The sequence below is a fragment of the Triticum aestivum genome, chromosome 6D, assembly GCF_018294505.1.
Source record: "Triticum aestivum cultivar Chinese Spring chromosome 6D, IWGSC CS RefSeq v2.1, whole genome shotgun sequence".
NCBI classification, from domain to species: domain Eukaryota; kingdom Viridiplantae; phylum Streptophyta; class Magnoliopsida; order Poales; family Poaceae; genus Triticum; species Triticum aestivum.
In genome coordinates, this window is record NC_057811.1 from 449,106,748 (window position 1) to 449,113,714 (window position 6,967).

Genomic DNA, 6,967 nt, shown 5'->3' on the forward strand with positions numbered 1-6,967 from the left:
CGGCTAGTCCTCCATTGCCCCCGTGTTGACGACAGCCCTTTGGTGGATGCTAGTTAGCTAAGGGAGGGCAAGGTAGTTGAGATCGGATGCGTGATACATATGTTTGGTAAAGGTTGACCGACGGTTAGATGCTGTGGCGCCGATACCATGTGCCGCAACAAAAGCCACGGAAGTGCACGCTAGCTCTACGAGTAGATGTGAGGGTTGTCCAAAATCGGAGGCCTCGGGTATCCTAAGAGCTGCACGAGCGGGTATGTCTGGCCGCCATCAGGGCCTAGGGTTCCAAACGGAGACAACGTGAGGGTGCAGGGTGGGCCTTATCGATCCACCCCGTCCGAATCACACTTGTATCCATTCATGTTTTGTCCATTTCTGGGAAAATCCTAGATCTGCGCCTCCACCATTGGGATACTCGTTTGGGTGGTGGAAGGGTTAATTTGCTGGTGATTGTCGATCGTTCCGTCAGCTTATTGTGTCTGCACTTCTCAGCTCTCCTCGTGTGCCTGCTTAGATGGTGGACAAGGCGGGAGCGGGGCGGTTCCATAGACAATCAACGCACCGGTGGGGGGCACGGCAACAACCACAACTTTCATCGGGGCAACTCGGACCGTGGTCGTGGTTCCCAACATGACCCCCACATGGTCTGGAAGCGAGATCCACCGGAAGCATCCGACAACATGCCAAGCTCTGGCGGCTTGGGTGGTTCCTCTGTGTCGTGAAGACGGATGGGAAGGCGTGACAGCAGCAAGGGGCGACAAAGGTGGCGGGGAATCGCAACCTCGAAGCGCCAATATCTGGAGGAGGCGGTAATATCAACTCAGGTACTGGTCCTGCCTGAACTGCAACCGTAAAGGTCATTTCACTGCTAGCTGCCCTACCGTCACATTAGATAGATTTTTCAAGCTATGCTTCCTTGGGAGTGTGTATCGTCTGTTTGCGATATTCAGTCTCCTGGCTTGGGTTTCGTTTACATTCCTGATGTGTGTGCTGGTAAACATGCGGAAAAAATTGTAGCTATGTTGTGATTACTGTTATTAAGTGTGTTGCTACTATTAAAGAGATAAAAACTATTTTAATAATTTCTTTGCTCCTACATGACGTTGTACTGCTAAATGCATTTTCCCCAATCATTCCAAATCCTTAGGAAGTAGAATGTGCGCTTTATTATGGACAACATATGGAATTTTTTATGCGCTTTCCAAATCCTGAGGAATAGTGTTGCGACTATCTGCTTGGTCTCCTAATGTGGGAGCGAATGACCTCTTAATAAGGCTTAGGGTAAGAGTTAGAAACATGCCTGCAGAAAAAAGATGTGATGTTATAGTAGCTTGGCTCTTTGGTAGGAGTAACTATGGAAATAGACTATGATACTGTGCATAAGGTTGAGTGTGCTAGAAATTCATTGGGTTGTAAGGATACTACATTTTTTTATGTAGCTAAAGGGGTTCTGGGTGATGTTTTTTATGATTTCTTCTGTGAAGTGGGATATGTGGTTTTGGTCCTTGCTCAAATGGATATGTCTAATACTTCTTTTGGAGTTAATGATTCCTCTTTAGGAAAAGTGGCCAGAACTGATGCTGGAAGTGAAACCCATACCGAATCTTCTAAAAATGTGGGTGGAAGGCAAAAGACATTCTCTGGGTCAGTTAATGTGGGTCAAACTCAATGTTTTTGTCCCTCTGCAGGGTAAAGTGATCATCAGATGGAGCCTAGTCAGGGAAGTTTTAAGCATAATGAGTTATTGATTGATACCATGGCAAGAGAGCACAATCTACTATCTATAACTCTGCCTACACCTACTGATCACAGACTGGTTATTAATAACTATGCTTACATTCCTGATATCTCCAAGAATTCATGGATTTTTGGAAAACAATTTAGCTATAATTAGAAGATTCCTGCTATTCCTGACAACACTTGGGCTCTTACTTGTGAATCTGCACCCTCTACTCTTTTTCCTATGAAGAAGTGATATGGCTATGTTTCTACTGTGAAGTTATCTGGGTTCCAACATGAGTTGAGTTACAATGACTGGCCATCTCTTCTAGTGGTTGGAATCTCCTAAAGATTCACCTATTCACTCTCTTGGGGGCTGCAACTACTTCTGAAGTTCCTAGAAGGATGAGCACTCGTAACTAGCAGGACAAAGTGCAACATGTGTTTGTCAAAGCTGCTAAATTAACCAAGAACAGGAATTTGGAGGGTAATATTGACAACACAACTTATGTTTATTCCATTGCTTCTTTATTTGATATGGATATCCTATGTAAAGCTTCTAGAATGGATGTAGACATTCCTTTAGATGATTTTGAGAACATTGCACTCAGAGAAATGGAATTGGCCAGGAATAATATGATAATGAAAAACCATGAAGATAATTTTTAATTCCTTACATATTCATGACAATAGAGGGAATGTGGTCCCTTTGTGTTTAACTTAGATTGATCCTGTTGAGGTAGAGGACAAAGCCTTTACTCTTATGAAATCCAGGAGGAAGAAGAGTAGTATTCTAGAAATGTGATTATTTCCCCTGCTTTGAAATTGGGTATACCGTGTACTAGGAGCCAAAAGGCTACTTCCAGCTCCGCTCTGCCTCCTAGCAGATCTGGTAGATTTAGGTAAATACCTAATAAATACAAATGATAGGTTGTTTTTGGAATTGTAGAGGTACTAAAAAGAAAGTTATGAAATCACACCTTTCTAACATTATTGAGAAGAATCCTCTAGATTTTGTTGGTCTTCAAGAGACCGTGAAGAGCAAGCACCCCCTACCTTTTAGGAAACTTGATCCTCATAATGTTTTTTTCTAAGTATTGGATACCTTCCAATGGTAAATCTAGAGGCATTGAATGTGGTCTGAAAACTGATATCTTTAATGTCCAATCTATGAAGAAAGGACAATATGTGATTCAGCTTAATTTGCACCCTATTCTACTAGATTGTGATATAGCATTTATGGTAGTATACACTTCTGCTCATGAGGAGCATAAAATAAAATTCTTCTCTAAATTGGCCTCCTTTTGCAAATTTAGAGGTGCGACATGCGGTTAGTGGTGACCTCAATGTGCTAAGGCATAGCGACTAGAGAAAAAAAAATCCTTAATCTCATAGCTCCGACATGTTTAATGCCATTATTAATACTTTGTGTTTGAGATAGATTTACAGGGTTGGTTGGATTTATACTTGAAAAACAACCAGGATGCTCCCACTTTAGAAAAGCTTGATAGGGTCTTTGTCGTGGAATTGTCATGGCAGATGTCCTAGTGTGAGGACTTAGTCGTGAGGCCAACGCGCCTATGTGGTAGCTTGAGAGGGGTTGAGCGGAATCAAGAGACACAACACAAGACAAGAGTTTAGACAGGTTCGAGCCCCGGGAAACATCATCCGGTAACAACCCTACATGCTGTTTGTGGCTAGGTCTCATTATCATCACGAGGGAGTTGCCGTAAACCGGCTCTCCTAGTTGTGTCTAGCCTTAAGATTATTTCTCGTCCCTCTTGGGGTGCCCTGCCCCTCCTTATATATGTTGAAGGGGCGGGTTACATGACTAGTCATAGTAGGATTAGGATTACTCTATTACAAGTGGAGTCCTAGTCTTGCTTCCTTTGTAGGAGAATATTCCTTATGCTTTCTCTTAAACCGGCCCACCATAAGATGAGCCGGTCGTCTGGGCCTTGGGCCTTGTCGTCCGTCTGACCCGCCCGCCGGGTCACCAGTGAGTCGCAATATTAGGCGGGTTGTCCATAAACCGCCAGGTCAAGGTGAGTCGCCAATCTCCGGGCGGCTTACAAATGAAACGCCAAGTCCGGCCGGGTCATACATCCGGCCGGGTTAAACTGTGGGGGTATATCCCCGACGTTAGCCCCCAGTTTAATTTGGATTTATCCATGTTAAACTGATCCTGCAAAATAAACACAAGAACAAACTTGACAGGTTGTGCTCCGGGTTAAAAATTCTTGTAAGCCGGCACCTGATCATCCTTAAGTCCTTGTCATTTCCTTCTAGAAAATCCGGGTCAATAGACTGGCTTCACAATCAATTTGCTTGTAGAAGAAATATTGTGAATGAATAAATAATCCATTTGAATCGGCCTTCAATGCTCTGACTTGACAAAATATTGGTTTTGAAATATTCAACTGATATTCAGCCGGCTTGTAGAACTTGCTGAGTTATGATTTCCAAAATCACCGGGTTATAAAAACTGATGACTCCAGGTCATGACTGTTATAGACACCGGGTCATGATTGTTGCCAACGCCGGGTCACACAATTAATCTTCCTGATTTGCTCAAAACTGGGAATTTAAGATATTCCTCCTTTATATGCATATCACCTGTAGCCCCCAAGTCTTAAGAAGGAAGCATAGTAACAACTTAAGACTTGCTTTAATATAAATGTTGCAACCTTGAAGAAATCCAGGTTTTTTTATCTCAATCACTTAGTCAAAACTAAATATTCCACATATGTAGCCCCCAAGTGCCGGGTTGTCATGCTTGCATCAACCTGGGACTTGTAATTGTCTTATGCTCACAAAAACTTCAACCCGTGTAGCCCCCAAGGGCCGGGTCATTAAGCAATAATGAGCAGGGACTTTGTAGATATGATCATGTAGATTTGAACAGCAACGTGTAGCCCCCAAGGGTCGGCTTAGTAAGATAATACTGAGCTGGGACTTTATACATACTTCATTGAAAATAATATCATATGATGTAACCCTCACCATGGGGCTCGAACCCACGTCCATAAAGTTAAGAGCTTTGTACTCTATCAACTGAGCAATAAGCCTTTCAATATAATGGATTAAAGCTTGTGTACCTTAAATTTTTTGCCAGAAGCAACTGGTAGCCCCCAAGGGCCGGCTCATTATGATATGATGAGTCGGGTCTTCAATAAGGCCAGTAAAAATGACTTTGCATTAGCCCCCAAGTGCCATGGTGCATGCTGGCAGTGACATGGGACATGCATATTTGATATAATCTCAACTTGAATAATGTAGCCCCCAAGTGTTGGGTCGTAAGCCTACAACGACTCGGGACTATTCCTTCCATTGTAGAATAAATTATATCCATGATAAAATAATAGCCATTGCGCTGAAGCGACTTTGAAAACCTCAATCATTTAATATCATTATGAAAATCTAGCCAATTTTGGCCATGAAAGATGTGAATACCTTATCAGTTGATAAGTAAATCCGGAGTTTAAATACTCGGCGGCTCTTGGCCGATGGCGACTTAATGAGCATTCATTGTAAGACAGAATTTTTATAACTCGTCGGCTTATAGCCTTTGAGAATCCAGAATGGATAATCCTTTTGAAACATCAATTTTGATGATGAGCTTGAATTTATATGTCATAGTTCTGCAAATCCTGCACAAAGTTTAAACAACATATGCCCCGGCGACTTAACGTCAAAAGCCAGGGTGGGTAACAACCCAAATATAATCTTATGCAATTATGGAAAAGACTAGTATTAAGGCCATTCAAGCCTAAACATACTGGCAACTTAAAGTTTAAAGCCAGGGCGGGTTATCAAACCTCGCATATTCATATAACCAGGAAAATCATACCTGTAGAATTGATGTATACTGTTGGCTTATATTGCCATGCCCAGTGAGGGTAATAACTTCATGATTTATAAGCGCCTGAATTCCAATGGCGCAATCCAAAATATGCTGGCGACTTAATGTCCAAAGCCAGGCCGGGTTAATGAACACCGGTTAATGTCATATATGACTCAGAAGGCATTATAAGCCTTATTGGTTTTCAACATGTATTACTATGTCACAAGAGAAAAAATCTCAAAAAGGCGTTCAAATCAAACAACAGAAAATCCAAGGCTTTCATAGGCCGCCAAGCCAAAATATCTTCTTCAATGAAACTAGCATTAGCCACTGGAAGGTACGCGCTTTCCGTGAGCCGGCACTCACATTACCCAATCGACATTTTAACCCAGATAAGTTCAGTTCGTATTTAAAGATAGACTTATCAGGAGTACGCGGGGTCAGAGTAGCATCGTGCATCACAGGCCGATTTATCCAAGTTTCAAGGAAGGCGGCTTTATCAGCCTGAGCTTCTCCTTGCTTTCCGTAAACCGTGCCCTCACATGACAAACCGGCGTTTTAACCTTAACGAGTTCAGGGTCGTGTTTAAAAGATTGACTGTTAAGAGTTCGGCGGGTCAATCACGATTACCTGATGGAGAAGCATCTGGCATACAGGCAGGATAACCCGGGGTTTTAGGTGAATACACCTGGCTTCCTGAAAGTGCGTTATATCGACTAGAGGGGGGATGAATAAGCGATTTTTATGAATTCTTCACTGAGGAATTTGCGGGTGAGGAAATTCCTGAGTGAAGAACTACTTGCAGCGGAATACACTAGTAAAAAAGACACATCCGTGACATTTTGGGCCGAACGAATTTTTTTCCTGTCATACATATGACACTTCTATGACGATAATTGTGACAAAACCCGGTATCATCATAGATGTGGTGGGCTCCTACTTCTATGACCAAAAATCATGACAGAAAATGGGCTTTTCGTCCTGGGCGGGCCGGAGACACAGCTGCATGACATTCTTTGGGCCGTCCATGACGGAAAAAACCGTGGTAGAAGCGAGGGGGAGGAAAATTTCGGGGAGTTCCCGGTTATGGTGGGAGGTCGGGGGCCGAGCGATGCGCGTTTCTCTCGTACACGTACACGCGTGTGTGCGAGGCGTTGGCTCTAACTGAACCCGAGCGAGGCGTTGGGCTCTAACTGAACCCGAGCGATTGCACTGCAGGCTACGCGTTACTGAACCCGAGCGATCGATCGATGGTTGTTAACTGCCGATCGAGCGATTCCTTCGCTATGCTGCTAACTGAAGCCGATCGATGCTGCCTCTAGGATGAACAGTGAGCGTTGCCGGGGGGGGGGGTTGGATAAACAGTGAGCGATGGCGTTGCCTCTGGATGAACAGGACCCCGTGGTG